Here is a 19369-nt window from a genome sequence, read left to right as displayed (position 1 = left end):
GCTATTTTAAGTCCTCTAATTTCCATAGAGTCACCTTGTCAATTTCTAAAAAAAAAAAAAACCCCAAAAAACAGCAACCCCCAAAACAAAAAAACAAAACCTGCTGGGTTGTTTTTTTTTTAAATATTTATTTATTTATTATTTATTTATTTAGGCTGTGCCAGGTCTTAGTTGCGGCATGCATGTGGAATCTAGTCCCCTGGCCAGGGATCGAACCTGGGCCCCCTGCATTGGGAGCTTGGAGTCCTACCCACTGGACCAGCAGGAAAGTCCCCTGCTGGGGGTTTGCTTGGACTTCAATTGCATCTAAAGATCAACTGGGGAAGAATTGGCATCTTAATAATTATAAATAATGAACAAACCTGGTATATTCTCCATTTATTTAGGTCTTGTTACACTCAATTCCAGTAGTTATAAACTTAAAACTTTATTTGAATACTGAACATAGGATATAAATTTCCATAATGTGTTAAGAGAAAAAAATTCCAAGATATCTGGACTCATGAGAGCTTCAGCCCCTGACCTCCTGGGGTGCCCTTCTGCCATTCTCTGCACCAGGGGTGACACATATGAGAAATACCAGCCTAAGGGGCAGCACTTTTCATAGAAATTTGCAGGTGATGTGATTTGAATTTAGATAAGGTGTAAGCTCTTGGAAAAACAGTAAACCCACCAGGACTTCCTGAGTCCTGATGACATGATAGGATTCAGGCAAGCACTGGGGCCCTTGGCTGTGCCAGTAGCTTTTAATTAAACACAGCAGTAATTAATTAGCTAGTTAATTGATGTGTTACAGCCCTCTATCACAATTGAGTAGTGGTCGTAGAGGTGTCACCCCAGGTGATGTGTATAAGTAGGTTGCGAGATTCCTCAATTCTTTCACTCTTATAGGTTTCCATTCTGGAAGTGCTGGGCATCTAAAGTTTGGTTACTTCCCTTATCCCTTCTCACCATCTCTGTAGGAGACTTGGGATCAGCCTTTTTGACACAAAATGTTTCTCGCCCACAGGGTTTTGAAGAACCTATTTAAGTGAACAAAATCTTTTTTTTTTTTTTCTTTCAGGAAAAATGCAAAGCTGAGGAAGCCCTCAGTGACCTCAGACTTCAGCGTGAAACAGAAGTGGGAGATCTACAGTGACAGTAAAGAAACTCAGAAAGGTAGGTATGTGGCAGCTGGACTTTGAGGGATAGCTTCAGTATCTCAGTGTGTCTAAATTATTAGCAACTAAAAATATATGGAATCATATTGAAGCAGCAGATGGATCAGATTTCAGATCAAATTGGACTCCTTGGCAAAAAAAAAAAATTGTTAAGGCCCCTAATTTCTTTTTCTGTTTCTAAGGGCAGCTTATCTTTTGCATAGATCTAATAAAGATTTCTGATCCCTGAACACTTGTCCATCAAACCTCAGTTTCCTTTCCTTGGTCTTTACCAACCAAGGGCCCTCAGGTCCCGGGGCTGCTTATGACAGTAGGGAAATGGTCTTTCCTTGTCATGCAGCCCTACACCCAGCTTACTACAAGGTACATGTATTCAGTGAATGTTTATTAAATGAAATGAATATTTCTCTTCTCTGTGGAAAGTTCCAGATCTAGAGGATCCCTGATGAGCAAGAAGTAGGAGGGAACCTGCTGAAGTGAAAGCAAAGGTGTGATTGGTTTTGGCCTTTGCTCTATTTGGTTTCTAATGAGTAGGGTCTGTTTCACTCTGCTGTGCTGGTAGGTGTTTAATAACAACAGGCTCTGGAGAGGGGAGGAAGGGAAGGAGGGATTTGTAGCATTTGACGATTTCCATGGTATAAATACTCCCGCCATTACCGATTTCAAGCTCCCAAGTTGACATCACTGAATACAGAGTTTGGGAAGAGATGCTTAAAATAAATAGCCTCTCACCTGCTGGTACACATTGTCTCCAGCACAGTACTGGATTCACTTCCTGCATGTGGATGGTCTCCATAACTGATGGAATTATCTTAGCTAAAATGAAAATGGGTGCTTAAAAAATAATCATCCATGAAAGTGGCATTGTGCAACTTAGGCACATCACTTTGCTTTTCTGGTTGTTCATATGATAACTTTTAATGCTCCTTCCAGTATTTATACTGAATGAGATGGACAATTAACTGCATTTTGTGGGTTATTGCTATTTAAACCTCTGGAATTATTAAGAATTCTCCCCATATCCTTCTTGGAAAATTATTATCAATCTCAACCTTATATCTGATTTCCACAGGTCATTAGACCATACATACTAAGCTTTTTTTTTTTTAATTTACTTATTTATTTATTTTTGGCTGTGTTGGGTCCTCGCCTCCACGCGGTGCGCGGGCCCCTCACCATCGCGGCCTCCCCCGCTGCGGCGCACAGGCTCCAGATGCGCAGGCTCAGCAGCCGTGGCTCACGGGCCCAGCCGCTCCGCGGCACGCGGGATCCTCCCAGACCAGGGCTCGAACCCGCATCCCCCGCACTAGCAGGCAGACTCCCAACCACTGCGCCACCAGGGAAGCCCATATACTAAGCTTTTATTACAGAATTTGAATGGACCAATCCTTTGCTTTATGCTAGAGTCACAGATTCTCCTAGCCACTGTCTTTACTTATTACCATGTCATCCCATATCTTTAGACTAAGAGAGTGTTTGCAAAAGGAGACACAGAGTTTCTTGTCCTGATACAGCATATGATGAAGACCAAACAGGCCCTGAACAGTGAGAGTCAGTAGTGACGAGACCTGAGTCCTTATCAAGACCTGCCAATTTCTGCCTGTAATACATGGGACAATTGACTTCCTCATTTTGATCATTAGCTTCTCATCTGTAAAAGGGGATTAATAATAAACTGTCCTGTCTAACCCTAATAACTAACATTTTATTGACTATGTAGTTTATGAAGCTCTTTTTCATAATTAAAAAAAATTCAGTTCTCAAACTTTCTCTGGGGAAAGTGCAAATTCCCCACTTTTATGGTTGGGAACAATGAGTTCCAGGTTTAATAACTTGTTCAAAGTCACTCAGCTAATAAGCAATGGGTTGTCTGTCTTTACACAGGTGGTGCTTTCGCGTTTATACCAGACTTCCTGCCTGCCTCTTAGGGTTGTCCTGTAAGAGAGTAGGAGATGATTTATGGGAGAGCATGTTAAAGGCTGTAAAGAACTATACAGAAGTTTACCAATTTAGTATAATTGTCAACACCTTATGCCACTGGTTCTGAGAAACTCATTTCTTTCTCTCCAGTCATTATTCCTGTGCCACTCAAAAGAGAAGGTTCCCAGCTTTGTGGTCAGATGAATCCCCTTTATGTACTGCCAGTTCCAAGTTTTGCTACCTCTTAATTGGTTTTGTGTTTGGTTCATGACTTTCTTGTAAAGTTGCTTATTTCTCTTGGATTCTCTGGTTGAGTTTTTGGTTTCTTGTAAAAAGAAACTCTGCCTTCTTCATGATATCACTGACACCTTGCAACTTATTCTTTACAGTGCATGGAATTTGTTTTTTTCTCCTTGAAAGTACTAATTTTGGAGTCTAGGAAATTTCTGTTCTTATTGGACTGATTGCTTTTTGAACTTGCTACCCAGATGTCATCTTGGAATTTGAGATCATTTTAGGTAGCTGATGTAGCAAGTAGACCTGTTTACCTCAAGGCATCTCCTCTGAAAGATGGTCTTCCTTGGAGCTCTGTGTGTGAAGCTGGCTGTCAGACAGGGGACCCCGATTACTAGGTGCATGGGGTATGGATGTTTAGAGAGAAGCCTTAGCTTTCCTTTTGGGAATCATTCAGTTATTTTTAAAAAGACAAACCCTGTCTTGTTGCATTTGGAATCAGCTCTGGCTTATCTGCTCTTCTTTCCTAGAGTAAGAGCAGCTATGAGCTTGAGAGGCAGTGTGCCTTAGTATTCAATTTTAATCTCTATTTTCAGCCCCCCTTCTCACTCTCTGGGGTTCTGCATGACCGTTGTCTCTTCTTTGTTCTATAGTAGGACCTTCAACACACATCTTCTGGACCTCCTTTTCCCCAACTCTCTTCCCTTTGTCAGCACATTACCATCCAGTTTCCTTTTTCCAGCAGTGTGTTTAAATCACTTTACTGCTGATGGGCCCCTCTTCCATTCTTTTAACTTTTTTTTTTTAATAGATCTTTATTGGAGTATAATTGCTTCACAGTACTGTGTTAGTTTCTGTTGTACACCAAAGTGAATCAGCCATATGCATACATATGTCCCCATATCCCCTCCCTTTTGAGCCTCCCTCCCATCCTCCCTATCCCACCCCTCTAGGTCATCACAAAGCATCAAGCTGATCTCCCTGTGCTATGCTGCTGCTTCCCACTAGCTATTTTACATTCGGTAGTGTATATATGTCCATGCTACTCTCTCACTTCGCCCCAGCTTCCCCTTCCCACACCATGTCTTTTAACTTTTATTGGCTTATTTCCTTTGGAATTTCATATTAATGAGGTCTCAAAAGGGAAAGAAGACAAATTCATGTGTTCTGTCTGCCATATTGAACTGCAAGCCTGCAATGATTATTTTCTTCCTTCCTTTTTGTTTTTAAGAAACAATTAAACTTAAAAGCTTTTGCACAGCAAAGGAAACCATAAACAAAATGAAAAGACAACTTACTGAATGGGAGAAAATATTTGCAAATAGTATGACTCATAAAGGGTTAATATCCAACATATATAAACAGCTCATATAACTCAACATCAAAAAAACAAACAACCTGAGTAAAAAATGGGCAGAAGAACTGAATAGACATTTTTCCAAAGAGGAAATGTAGATGGTCAACAGGCCCATGAAAAGATGCTCAACATTGGTAGTCATCAGGGAAATGCAAATCAAAACCACAATGAGATATCACCTGTCAGAATGGCTATCATCAAAAAGACCACAAATAACAAGTATTGGTGAGGATGTAGAGAAAAGGGAACCCTCTTACACTGTTGGTGGGAATGTAAATTGGTGCAGCCATTCTGGAAAACTGTATGGAGGTTTCTCAAAAAACTAAAACTACCATATGACCCAGCAATTCCACTCCTGGGTATATATCAGAAAAAAACAAAAACACTAATTGGAAAAGATACATGCACCCAGTGTTCACAGCAGCATTACTTAACAATTGCCAAGATATGGAAACAACCTAAGTGTCCATCAAAGAAGGAAGGATAAAGAAGATGTAGTCTAGGGGCTTCCCTGGTGGCGCAGTGGTTGAGAATCTGCCTGCCAATGCAGGGGACACGGGTTCGAGCCCGGGTCTGGGAAGATCCCACATGCCACGGAGCAACTAGGCCCGTGAGCCATAATTACTGAGCCTGCACGTCTGGAGCCCGTGCTCCGCAACAAGAGAGGCTGCGATAGTGAGAGGCCTGCGCACTGCGATGAAGAGTGGCCCCCACTTGCCGCAACTAGAGAAAGCCCTCACACAGAAACGAGGACCCAACACAGCCATAAGTAAATAAATAAATTAATTAATTAAAAAAAAGATGTGGTCTATATATACAATGGAATACTACTCAGCCGTAAAAAAGAGTAAAATTTTGCTATTTGCGGCAGCATGGATGGACTTGGAGGGCATTATGCTAAGCATTAAGCTATAAGGATATATTGTACAACATGGAGAATATGGCCAGTATTTTACAATAACTATAAATGGAGTATAACCTTTAAAAATTGTGAATCACTATATTGCATACCTGTCATTTATATGATATATATCAACTATACTTCAATAAAAATTTTTTAAAAAAACTTAAAATCATCTTGTAAATTTAATTTTATTGCTTTTGTGGCCTTACTGGATTTTATCTTGTATATTTGTTTTAGTTTCGTCTTTTTTCTAAGAACTCTAGCAAAAATATAACTTATTTTATATTTTTACATATATAATTGTAATGAAAATACTTTTTGGGCAGATAAGAATAGTTTATTTTATTTTATTTTATTATTTTTTTTCATAAATTTATTTACTTATTTAGTTTTGGCTGCGTTGGGTCTTCATTGCTGCACACAGGCTTTCTCTAGTTGTGGCAAGCAGGGACCACGCTTCGTTGCAGTGCATTGGCTTCTCATTGCGGTGGCTTCTCTTGTTGCGGAGCATGGGCTGTAGGTGCTTGGGCTTCAGTAGCTGTGGCACATGGGCTCAGCAGTTGTGGCTCACAGGCTGTAGAGCGCAGGCTCAGTAGCTGTGGCACACGGGCTTAGTTGCTCTGCGGCATGTGGGATCTTCCTGGACCAGGGCTCGAACCCGCATCCCCTGCATTGGCCACTGTGCCACCAGGGAAGCCCTTGTTTTTTCTTTTTTAACATCTTTATTGGAGTATAATTGCTTTACAATTTTGTGTTAGTTTCTGCTGTATAACAAAGTGAATCAGCTATATGTATACATATATCCCCATATCCCCTCCCTCTTGCGTCTCCCTCCCACCCTCCCTATCCCATCCTTCTAGGCGGTCACAAAGCACCGAGCTGATCTCCCTGTGCTATGCAGCTGCTTCCCACTAGCTATCTATTTTACATTTGGTAGTGTATATAAGTCAGTGCTACTCTCTCACTTCATCCCAGCTTCCCTTTTCCCCTCCCTGTGTCCTCAAGTCCATTCTCTACTTCTGCGTCTTTATTCCTGCCACATCTTCTTTATCCATTCATCTGTCGGTGGACACTTAGGTTGCTTCCATGTCCTGGCTATTGTAAATAGTGCTGCAATGAACATTGTGGTACATGTCTCTTTTTGAATTATGGTTTTCTCAGGGTATATGCCCAGTAGTGGGATTGCTGGGTCGTATGGTGGTTCTATTTTTAGTTTTTTAAGGAACCTCCATACTGTTCTCCATAGTGGCTGTATCAGTTGACATTCCCACCAACAGTGCAAGAGGGTTCCCTTTTCTCCACACCCTCTCCAGCATGTATTGTTTGTAGATTTTTTGATGATGGCCACAGGGCCACACATTTCTAATTACCTGTCATTTCTCACCATGTTGATTAGATATTTGACTCCCAGAAAAATTCAGTTGGCCTTTATTTTGTCTTGTGCAGCCTGAGGGAATGTATTCTTCCTGTGTCAGTTCTTCAAGTATTTGAAGAGAGAAACCATTACAGCTTAAGCCGAGTGCACTGACCTGAATGTTTTAAGTCTCACGTAATCAGTTGCCTTTCTCATCCAGGTTCTTGGCATCCCTTTTTTTTTTAAAAATTATTTTATTTATTTATTTATGGCTGTTTTGGATCTTCGTTGCTGCGCGTGGGCTTTCTCTAGTTGCAGTGAGCGGGGGGCTACTCTTCGTTGCGGTGCACAGGCTTCTCATTGCGGTGGCTTCTCTTGTTGCAGAGGATGGGCTCTAGGCACATGGACTTCAATAGTTATGGCATGCGGGCTCAGTAGTTGTGGCTCGTGGGCCCCAAAGTGCAGGCTCAGTAGTTGTGGTGAACGGGCTTAGTTGCTTCGTGGCATGTGGGATCTTCCCGGACCAGGGTTCGAACCCATGTCCCCTGCATTGGCAGGCGGATTCTTTTTTTTTTTTTTTTAACATCTTTATTGGAGTATAATTGCTTTACAATAGTGTGTTAGTTTCTGCTTCTTTAACAAAGTGAATCAGTTATACATATACATATGTTCCCATATCTCTTCCCTCTTGCATCTCCCTCCCTCCCACCCTCCCTATCCCACCTCTCTAGTTGGTCACTAAACACAGAGCTGATCTCCCTGTGCTATGCGGTTGCTTCCCACTAGCTATCTATTTTACATTTGGTAGTGTATATATGTCCATGCCACTCTCTCACTTTGTCACATCTTACCCTTCCCCCTCCCCATATCCTCAAGTCTATTCTCTAGTAGGTCTGTGTCTTTATTCCCGTCTTGCCACTAGGTTCTTCATGACCTTTTTTTTTTTTCCTTAGATTCCATATATATGTGTTAGCATACTGTATTTGTTTTTCTCTTTCTGACTTACTTCACTCTCTATGACAGACTCTAACTCCATCCACCTCACTACAAGTAACTCCATTTCATTTCTTTTTATGGCTGAGTAATATTCCATTGTATATATGTGCCACATCTTCTTTATCCATTCATCCAATGATGGACACTTAGGTTGCTTCCATGTCCTGCTATTGTAAATAGAGCTGCAAAGAACATTTTGGTACATGACTCTTTTTGAATTATGGTTTTCTCAGGGTATATGTGGCAGGTGGATTCTTAACCACTGAGCCACCAGGGAAGCCCTTGGCATCCCTTTTCAGTGGAAATATTATCCAGAAATGGATACGCTGTTCAGAATATGGTCTGACCACATTAGAGTAGAAAGGTTCACATGTTTTGTATACGTTTTCTTAATACAACTTGAGATTGCATTTGCATCCTGGGCGTTCCAATTCTTTTTGTATCAGGAAATAAAGATGGTGATTTTTAGAAGATAGCTTCATTTATTAAACGTTTGATTTAAATGTCTTTATCTTAATTGATTGTTGCATAGAATGAACTGATATTGCTCTGAGGATTTTATTTCCCCTGATGCTTTATCATGGAATACATTGTGGCTCTTGGGAAGAGTGAGATTATTGGTCTTCTTGATTCTATTGCTGTCTGATTCCACTGCTGTGTCATCTTGAGTATCGCCAGCCCTTAGGTAGCGGTCCTCTCCTTTGTCACCAGGTCATCCCACTCTCCCTACATGGGTGAGGACTGCAACCCACTGGCCCTCTGTGATCCCATGCGGAGGATGAATTGTGATGTTGACAGCCTGCCCGAGAACAGCTTGTCTACCCCGAAAGATTCCGAGTATGACTCGGAGGTGGAATACAAGCACCGGAGGAGATTCTGGAGGTTGCACAGCTTGCAGGAGAGCTTTGGGGGTGATGCTTCAGACACAGATGTGAGCCCCAAAATCACTGCTCTCCTAGGCCTGATCTTCAGTAGAAATACATTTATCACCCCACTTGACCTTTATCTGTCATGGGCATTGTTTTAAAGGTCATACTTGTGAAACATAGGAGAATGTTTTTCTCTACTAAGTTAGGGAAAACTCTCACAGGTTTCCTTTTGAGGCCACTTTGTTCCATAGCAGCGTTGACTGTAGATTCAGGTGCATATTTTTCTTCTTTTTACTTCATGATGTATATGTGTAATGAAAGACTTTGCTTTATAATGGCTGACTTTTTTAAAAAAATTTATTTATTTTGGGCTGTGTTGGGTCTTCGTTTCTGTGCGAGGGCTTTCTCTAGTTGCGGCAAGCGGGGGCCACTCTTCATCGCGGTGCGCGGGCCTCTCACTGTCGCAGCCTCTCTTGTTGCGGAGCACGGGCTCCAGACGCGCAGGCTCAGTAGTTGTGGCTCACGGGCCCAGTTGCTCCGCGGCATGTGGGATCCTCCCAGACCAGGGCTCGAACCCGCGTCCCCTGCATTAGCAGGCAGATTCTCAACCACTGCACCACCAGGGAAGCTCCAATGGCTGACTTTTTAATAAAAATCAGGTTCCTGATATAAGGGATGAAGGTGGCTTCCATCCTTGACTAGAAGCCCGAGGGGTCTGCTAGTGAAGGCCGCGTCGTTATTAGCTCCTCAAGAAAGCCCATCTCGGCCCTTTCACCACAGGCAGGTGGCTTCGGGGGCACTTTTATTCATGAACACTTCATTTTTGTGCCATATAACTTACTAGGAAGAAAGCTGGCACTACCCTTGTCATCCACTGTGGCTTTCTCTCCCTAGACGGACATGGTGGATGGTAACCATAAATGCTACGGCTTGCAGAAGCCTTACAAGATTGTGCTGGCTCCTCATGAGACTTTGCAAGGATGAATTTTGAGGTAGTACAAGTGCCACCCTGGATATGGTTCCTTTTTCAGTGGATAATGGGAAAAGGACCTTCTTTAGCTTGATTTTATTTTCTTTAGGGATTATATACACAGATACATGATCTCTCCCTTTCTCTCTCTCTGTATAATGCATATATATATATAGGTAGGTGTGTGTGTGTGTCCTTCTCTGTAGAATAGTCCTCCTCTGTTTTGGCTAAGGCCTAAATTTGGAAAAGGAAGACTAACAAAGGACTTAGGTATTTACTTACCCAGTGAAATCAGCCAAACCAAGTTTAGAACCAGAGATGACAGATTCATTTATGCAGCAAGCATTTCCTGAGTCCTGCTGTGAGTCACATACTGTTGTGGGACTACGGGCACGCAGTAAACAAAGTCAATTAAGTCCCAGCCTGAAAGGAACTTACATCCAAAGAAGGAAATGGATGAAAAGCAAATTGAAAAAATGAGGTTTGGGAGAGGTGCACTTTTACACAGCGTGCCCAGGGAAAGCCTCTCTGATCAGGTGTCACTGGATGTTGATAAAGTGATCTTACTGATGGCCTTTTTGCCATTATGTTCAAAATCATAGCTGGCTGTATGTTCCTTCCCCTCCTTCACAACAGAATATATGAATAATACCTCTCAGAACAAGGAAAAAGAAGTGTCATGATTTCTCAAATTTGCATAATAATCAGAAAAAGGACTTGAAAATATGCAAATTATCATTTATTTTTCTTCATCTAAAGAGTTCTTATTTTGATAACCAGAAACGTTAGAGCAGATTGACTACCCTCTTCACAATGGGTGTCTTTTTTTTTTTTAAAACATCTTTATGGAGTATAATTGCTTTACAATGGTGTGTTAGTTTCTGCTGTATAACAAAGTGAATCAGCTATACATATACATATATCCCCATATCTCCTCCCTCTTGCGTTTCCCTTCCCCCCTCCCTATCCCACCCCTCTAGGTGGTCACAAAGCACCGAGCTGATCTCCTTGTGCTATGCTGCTGCTTCCCACTAGCTATCTATTTTACATTTGGTAGTGTATATATGTCCATGCCACTCTCTTCGTCCCAGCTTACCCTTCCCCCTCCGTGTGTCCTCAAGTCCATTCTCTACGTCTGCATCTTTATTCCTGTCCTGCCCCTAGGTTCTTCAGAACCATTTTTTTTTTTTTTTTTTTTTTTTTTTAGATTCCGTATATATGTGTTAGCATACGGTATTTGTTTTTCTCTTTCTGACTTACTTCACTCTGTATGACAGACTCTGGGTCCATCCACCTCACTACAAATAACTCAATTTCATTTCTTTTTATGGCTGAGTAATTTTCCATTGTATATATGTGCCACATCTTCCTTTTCCATTCATCTGTTGATGGACACTTAGGTTACTTCCATGTCCTAGCTATTGTAAATAGAGCTGCAATGAACATTGTGGTACATGACTCTTTCTCAATTATGGATTTCTCAGGGTATATGCCCAGTAGTGGAATTGCTGGGTCGTATGGTAGTTCTATTTTTAGTTTTTTAAGGAACCTCCATACTGTTCTCCATAATGGCTGTATCAATTTACATTCCCACCAACAGTGCAAGAGGGTTCCCTTTTCTCCACACCCTCTCCAGCATTTATTGTTTCTAGATTTTTTGATGATGGCCATTCTAACCGGTGTGAGGTGATACCTCATTGTAGTTTTGATTTGCATTTCTCTAATGATTAGTGATGTTGAGCATCGTTTCATGTGTCTGTTGGCAATCTGTATATCTTCTTTGGAGAAATGTCTATTTAGGTCTTCTGCCCATTTTTGGATTGGGTTATTTGTTTTTTTGATATTGAGCTGCATGAGCTGCTTGTATATTTTTGAGATTAATCTTTTGTCAATTGCTTCATTTGCAAATATTTTCTCCCATTCTGAGGGTTGTCTTTTTGTCTTGTTTATGGTTTCCTTTGTTGTGCAAAAGCTATTAAGTTTCATTAGGTCCCATTTGTTTATTTTTGTTTTTATTTCCATTTCTCTAGGAGGTGGGTCAAAAAGGATCTTTCTGTGATTTATGTCATCGAGTGTTCTGACTTGTTTTCCTCTAGCAGTTTTATAGTGTCTGACCTTAAATTTAGGTCTGTAATCCATTTTGAGTTTATTTTTGTGTATGGTGTTAGGGAGTGGTCTAATTTCATTGTTTTACATGTAGCTGTCCAGTTTTCCCAGCACCACTTATTGAAGAGGCTGTCTTTTCTCCATTGTATATTCTTGCCTCCCTTATAAAAATAAGGTGACCATATGTGTGTGGGTTTATCTCTGGGCTTTCTATCCTGTTCCATTGATCTATGTTTCTGTTTTTGTGCCAGTAGCATACTGTCTTGATTACTGTAGCTTTGTAGTATAGTCTGAAATCCAGGAGCCTGGTTCCTCCAGCTCTGCTTTTCTTTCTCAAGATTGCTTTGGCTGTTCGGGGTCTTTTGTGTTTCCATACAGATTGTGAAATTTTTTGTTCTAGTTCTGTGAAATATGCCATTGGTAGTTTGATAGAGATTGCATTGAATCTGTAAGTTGCTTCGGGTAGTATAGTCATTTTCACAATGTTGATTCTTCCAATCAAAGAGCATGGTATATCGCTCCATCCGTTTGTATCATCTTTAATTTCTTTCATCAGTGTCTTACAGTTTTCTGCATACAGGTCTTTTGTCTCCTTAGGTAGGTTTATTCCTAGGTATTTTATTTTTTTTGTTGCAATGGTAAATGGGAGTGTTTCCTTAATTTCTGTTTCAGATTTTTCACCATTGGTGTATAGGAATGCAAGAGATATCTGTGCATTAATTTTGTATCCTGCTGCTTTACCAAATTCATTGATTAGCTCCAGTAGTTTTCTGGTATAGCATCTTTAGGATTCTCTATGTGTAGTATCATGTCATCTGCAAACAGTGACAGCTTTACTTCTTCTTTTCCAATTTGGATTATTTTATTTCTTTTTTTTTTTTTTAATTTTTATTTATTTATTTATGGTTGTGTTGGGTCTTCGTTTCTGTGTGAGGGCCCTCTCTAGTTGCGGCAAGCGGGGGCCACTCCTCATCGCGGTGCGCGGGCCTCCCACTATTGCGGCCTCTCTTGTTGTGGAGCACAGGCTCCAGACGCGCAGGCTCAGCAATTGTGACTCACGGGCCCAGTTGCTCCGCGGCATGTGGGATCCTCCCAGACCAGGGCTCGAACCCGTGTCCCCTGCATTGGCAGGCGGACTCTCAACCACTGCGCCACCAGGGAAGCCCTATTTTATTTCTTTTTCTTCTCTGACTGCTGTGGCTAAAACTTTCAAAACTGTTGAATAATAGTGGTGAGAGTGGGCAACCTTCTCTTGTTCCTGATCTTAGAGGGAATGGTTTCAGTTTTTCACCATTGAGAACGATGTTGGCTGTGGGTTTGTCATATATGGCCTTTATTATGCTGAGGTAGGTTCCCTCTATGCCTGCTTTCTGGAGAGTTTTTATCATAAATGGGTGTTGAATTTTGTCGAAAGCTTTTTCTGCATCTATTGAGATGATCATATGGTTTTTCTCCTTCAATTTGTTAATATGGTGTATCACATTGATTGATTTATGTATATTGAAGAATCCTTGCATTCCTGGGATAAACCCCACTTGATCATGGTGTATGATCCTTTTAATGTGTTGTTGGATTCTGTTTCCTAGTATTTTGTTAAGGATTTTTGCATCTATGTTCATCAGTGATATTGGCCTGTAGTTTTCTTTCTTTGTGACATCTTTGTCTGGTTTTGGTATCAGGGTGATGGTGGTCTCGTAGAATGAGTTTGGGAGTGTTCCTTCCTCTGCTATATTTTGGAAAAGTTTGAGAAGGATCAGTGTTAGCTCTTCTCTAAATGTTTGATGGAATTCGCCTGTGAAGCCATCTGGTCCTGGGCTTTTGTTTTTTGGAAGATTTTTAATCACAGTTTCAATTTCAGTGCTTGTGATTGGTCTGTTTATATTTTCTATTTCTTCCTGGTTCAGTCTCGGAAGGTTGTGCTTTTCTAAGAATTTGTCCATTTCTTCCAGTTTGTCCATTTTATTGGTATATAGTTGCTTGTAGTAATCTCTCATGATCCTTTGTATTTCTGCAGTGTCAGTTGTTACTTCTCCTTTTTCATTTCTAATTTTTTTTTTGAATTTTTGTATTTTATTTAATTTATTTTTTTATACAGCAGGTTCTTATTAGTTATCCATTTTATACATATTAGTGTATATATGTCAATCCCAATCTCCCAATTCATCATTTATGATTTCTTTCCTTCTGATAACTGTGGGGATTTTTTGTTCTTCTTTCTCTAATTGCTTTAGGTGTAAAGTTAGGTTGTTTATTTGAGATGTTTCTTGTTTCTTGAGGTAGGATTGTATTGCTATAAACTTCCCTTTAGAACTGCTTTTGCTGCATCCCATAGTTTTTGGGTCATCGTGTTTTCATTGTCATTTGTTTCTAGGTATTTTTTGATTTCCTCTTGATTTCTTCAGTGATCTCTTGGTTTTTTAGTAATGTATTGTTTAGCCTCCATGTGTTTGTATTTTTTTATAGATTTTCCCCTGTAACTGATATCTAAGCACATCAAAGTCTCATAGTGTTGTGGTCGGAAGAGATACTTGATATGATTTCAATTTTCTTAAACTTACCAAGGCTTGATTTGTGACCCAAGATAGGATCTATCCTGGAGAGTGTTCTTTGAGCACTTGAGAAGAAAGTGTATTCTGTTGTTTTAGAATGCAATGTCCTATAAATATCAATTAAGTCCATCTTGTTTAATGCATCATTTAAAGCTTGTGTTTCCTTATTTATTTTCATTTTGGATGATCTGTCCATTGGTGAAAGTGGGGTGTTAAAGTCCCCTACTATGACTGTGTTACTGTCGATTTCCCCTTTTATGGCTGTTAGCATTTGCCTTATGTATTGAGGTGCTCCTATGTTGGGTGTGTAAATATTTACAATTGTTATATCTTCTTCTTAGATTGATCCCTTGATCATTATGTAGTGTCCTTCTCTGTCTCTAGTAATAGTCTTTATTTTAAAGTCTATTTTGTCTGATATGAGAATTGCTACTCCAGCTTTCTTTTGATTTCCATTTGCATGGAATATCTTTTTCCATCCCCGCACTTTCAGTCTGTATGTGTCCCTAGGTGTGAAGTGGGTCTCTTGTAGACAGCATATGTATGGGTCTTGTTTTTGAATCCATTCAGTGAGCCTGTGTCTTTTGGTTGGAGCATTTAATCCATTCACATTTAAGGTCATTAATGATATGTATGTTCCTTTTACCATTTTCTTAATTGATTTGGGTTTGTTATTGTAGGTCTTTTCCTTCTCTTGTGTTTCCTGCCTAGACGTTGCTTTAGTATTTGTTGTAAAGCTGGTTTGGTGGTGCTGAAATCTCTTAGGTTTTGCTTGTCTGTAAAGGTTTTAATTTCTCCGTCGAATTTTATGAGATCCTTGTTGGGTAGAGTATTCTTGGTTGTAGGTTTTCCCCTTTCATCACTTTAACTATGTCCTGCCACTGCCTTCTGGCTTGCAGAGTTTCTGCTGAAAGATCGGCTGTTAACCTTATGGGGATTCCCTTGTATGTTATTTGTTGCTTTTCCCTTGCTGCTTTTAGTATTTTTATTTTGTATTTAATTTTTGATAGTTTGATTGATATGTGTCTTGGCGTGTTTCTCCTTGGATTTATCCTGTATGGAACTCTGCACTTCCTGGACTTGATTGACTATTTCCTTTCCTGTATTAGGGAAGTCTTCAAGTATAATCTCTTCAAATATTTTCTCATTCCCTTTCTTTTTCTTTTCTTCTTCTGGGACCCCTATAATTCGAATGTTGGTGTGTTTAATGTTCTCCCGGAGGTCTCTGAGACTATCCTCAATTCTTTTCATTCTTTTTTCTTCTTTCTGCTCTGTGGTGGTTATTTCCACTATTTTATCTTCCAGGTCACTTATCCATTCTTCTGCCTCAGTTATTCTGCTATTGATTCCTTCTAGAGGATTTTAAATTTATTTATTGTGTTGTTCATCATTGTTTGTTTGCTCTTTAGTTCTTCTAGGTCCTTGTTAGATGTTTCATGTCTCTTCTCCATTCTATTTCCAAGATTTTGGGTCATCTTTACTATCATTACTCTGAATTCTTTTTCAGGTAGACTGCCTATTTCCTCTTCATTTGTTTGGTCTGGTGGGTTTTTACCTTGCTCCTTCATCTGCTGTGTATTTCTCTGTCTTCTCATTTTGCTTAACTTACTGTGTTTGGGGTTTCCTTTTCGCAGGCTGCAGGTTTGCAGTTCCTGTTGTTTTTGTTGTCTGCCCTCAGTGGCTAAGGTTGGTTCAATGGGTTGTGTAGGCCTCCTTGTGGAGGAGACTAGTGTCTGTGTTCTGGTGGATGAGGCTGGATCTTGTCTTTTTGGTGGGCAGGACCATGTCCGATGTTGTGTTTTGGGGTGTCTGTGACCTTATTATGATTTTATGGAACTTCTCTGCTAATCGATGGGGTTGTGTTTCTGTCTTGCTAGTTGTTTGGCATAGGGTGTCCAGCACTGGAGCTTGCTGGTCTTTGAATGGAGCTGGGTCTTAGCTTTGAGATGGAGATCTCTGGGAGAGCTTTTGCCGTTTGATATTACATAGAGCCAGGAGGTCTCTGGTGGACCAATGTCCTGAACTCGGCTGTCCCACCTCATAGGCACAGCCCTGACACCCGGCCGGAGCACCAAGACCCTGTCAGCCACACAGCTCGGTCAGCCGTCCTGTCATGGAGTTGCCTGAGGGCCGGGCATCCTGTCGGGGCCTCCTCTCCTCGGGTCCCTGACACACGTGAGGGGCGGCCTCCTGTCAGGGGCTTCCAGGTCAGTTGCAGTTGCCTGAGGTCTGGGCTCGGGTGTGAGTCATGTGGGGCATTGGGCGCTTGCCTTCTGTGCTCCTGCATGCAGCATCAGGGGGTTTGGCTGGCATCTGAGCAGGTTACGGCTTCCACCCAGGTTTACATCTGGGCCCCATGTTTACGACTGGGGGGGTTTACGTCTGAGTGTTTACTTCTGGAATCCAGTTTTACATCTGGGCCCGGTTTACCGCTTGGGGGGTTTACACATTGGGTGTCTTTGTAAATTTGTGGTTCTCTGTTATACCCTTCAAGATAAGAGATTTGAAAGTTCACTTCAGTTTGATTCATAAAAATACCACAATATTTGGTTCGGTTGCTAGAGAGTGTACCATATATACATACACAGAATATACCTGCATATATACATATATACATAGACATATTTATGTACATGCACACACACAGATATAACTGAGTCCATCTAATTACATAGGCAAATAGAACATAGATTTTCCTTTTGTCCATAGATCAAATCCTTCCCCAAGTCAGCCAACCTGCGGATGTGCATCTGTGCACATGTCTGTGGTCTGACTTATAATTAGTTTGTGAAGGTTACTCTTCTTGAAGGCCAGGTTCCTTTCTCTCTACCTCGCTGAACTTTGGCTTACTGGCCCTTGTCTCATCCAAATAGGGCTTGAAAGTAAAAACCGATGGAATTATTTACATTGTGTTCTCCACGTCCTCTTATATTTTTTTCAGAAGTTGATTTTCAAATGAAAACTCTCGTCGTAGATGGAGAGCTAACAGCCCTGCAGCAGTGGGATACGGCTGGGCAGGAGAGGCAAGTGCTTTCCATAATGCTTCGAATTCTGCTGAGGTTTGCACAGACGAGCCATTTAAAAAATATGTGTGGTTGACATGGCCCTATTTAAGGTCCTGTAAAGTGCTGCGCCTGGTTTAGAGTTAGGACGTGTGGGTGGAGGTGTGTTCTTCCTCTGGTGAGCGCCCCATACCCTGTGTGTGTGCCCTGTGGTGTTGCACATGGGTAGTTCTTCTCCCACCCACCCACAGTGCTCCCTACCCACCACCCCCAAAATAATTTTTCTCTGATGTGCCTCTTCTTCCATCCTTCTCTGTACCTCCACATGGGATCTGGTAGCTTGCTGCTGAGGCTGAAACTTTTAGAACTTATGCTCTCAAGCTATGCTCTGAGGCTTGTAGACATTCTTGGGATTGTTTGGTGGAGAAAATGATTTGCTTTTCTAAATCAGCAGCCCAGATTCTTATGCTGATACTGTTCACCAAGTCATTCTAGACCTCGGGGTTGGCTATTTCACAGTAATAGGCTGCCATTAGATTCTTCTCAACTGGGGCTTATTTTAGAAGATGAGAAGAAAGTGAGCATCAAAGAGATGAAGAAGGAGGCAGCCCCAAACTGACTGACTGATTAGAACCGTTACTTACGTGCTTCTCTCTCTTCCAGATTCAGAAGTATTGCTAAGTCTTACTTCAGAAGAGCAGGTGGTGTTTTGCTGCTGCATGACGTTACGTGTGAGAAAAGCTTTCTCAATGTACGAGAATGGGAAGATACGGTTGAGGTAAGAAGTCCAAACAGAGAAACAAAAAAGTTATACAGGAGAGTCACAGGCTGTCTTGGAAAATGCACTTTCTCTTCTTTGTCAAAACGAACTTGATTAGAAGCCACTGATCCAGGCCATCAGGAAGAACTGGATATGAGATGTGGGGTTCCCAGCGGCATCTGGCAGTACTGGTCTCTTCCTCAGTAGCTGGGCAAGTTCCCACAGAGCCAAGGACGCTACTAAAGTGAGCTTCTGGGGAAAAAATAAGATAACTTCTGGGGTTTCTTTTTTTTTTTTTTTTATTTTTTTTTATTTTTGGCTGTGTTGGGTCTTCGGTTCGTGCGAGGGCTTTCTCCAGTTGCGGCAAGCGGGGGCCACTCTTCATCGCGGTGCGGGGACCGCTCTTCATCGCGGTGCGCGGGCCTTTCTCTATCGCGGCCCCTCCCGTTGCGGGGCACAGGCTCCAGACACGCAGGCTCAGCAATTGTGGCTCACGGGCCCAGCTGCTCCGTGGCATGTGGGATCTTCCCAGACCAGGGCTCGAACCCGTGTCCCCTGCATTAGCAGGCAGATTCTCAACCACTGCGCCACCAGGGAAGCCCTGGGGTTTCTTATAGATAAAATCAGAACCCCATGGGCGGCGAATGAAAATTCAGGCAGCCCAAGAACGAGCAGCAGCTGTCACAAACAAGGGGGTGCTGGGGCTGGGTGTGTAGTGTGATTGGAGGTATAATAGGGCCTCCATGTGCGCTAGAGGCATAGGTGAGACACCACCTGGGTGTGAGCTTGTGCCAGGTCCAAATTCTATAGCACAGAGAACCGTGTTCTCGACCTTATTCTTTCTGGCAGTGATTTGGGTGATTTACACATCTCAAAGTACCACTGAAATAGCCAGTTGGTATTTTAAACATGTGTGGTAACTATCTGTGCTTTGTTTTGCTCCAGTAAGATGGTGTCTTTCATCTGAGGAGCTTTCATATCCTTTGGTTTCATGGTAAATACTTTTTAAAGTAGGAAATGATTTTGACCACAGTTAGTGTGCTACCAACAGTCATTAATAACTACATTAATGAAACTACAGTTCAAGCCGTGGTTTAGCACGCTCTCCCGGAGAAAAACAAAACAAAACTGGTGGCTAATACAATTTTTCAAGTAAGTCTATTATCTATCATTTTTAACAGGCTTTAA

At 41.5% G+C, this 19369-nt stretch overlaps 1 pseudogene; it reads left to right on the top strand.

The window, feature by feature from the left end:
* Positions 1-697: 697 nt before the first annotated feature.
* LOC103010772 (ras and EF-hand domain-containing protein-like) overlaps positions 698-19369 on the top strand; it is a 32536-nt pseudogene continuing 13864 nt past the window's right edge.

Source organism: Balaenoptera acutorostrata, chromosome 6, assembly GCF_949987535.1.
Source record: "Balaenoptera acutorostrata chromosome 6, mBalAcu1.1, whole genome shotgun sequence".
NCBI classification, from domain to species: Eukaryota; Metazoa; Chordata; class Mammalia; order Artiodactyla; family Balaenopteridae; genus Balaenoptera; species Balaenoptera acutorostrata.
The sequence above is the reverse complement of the archived record's forward strand: the minus strand, read 5'-3'. Positions and strand labels throughout refer to the sequence as shown.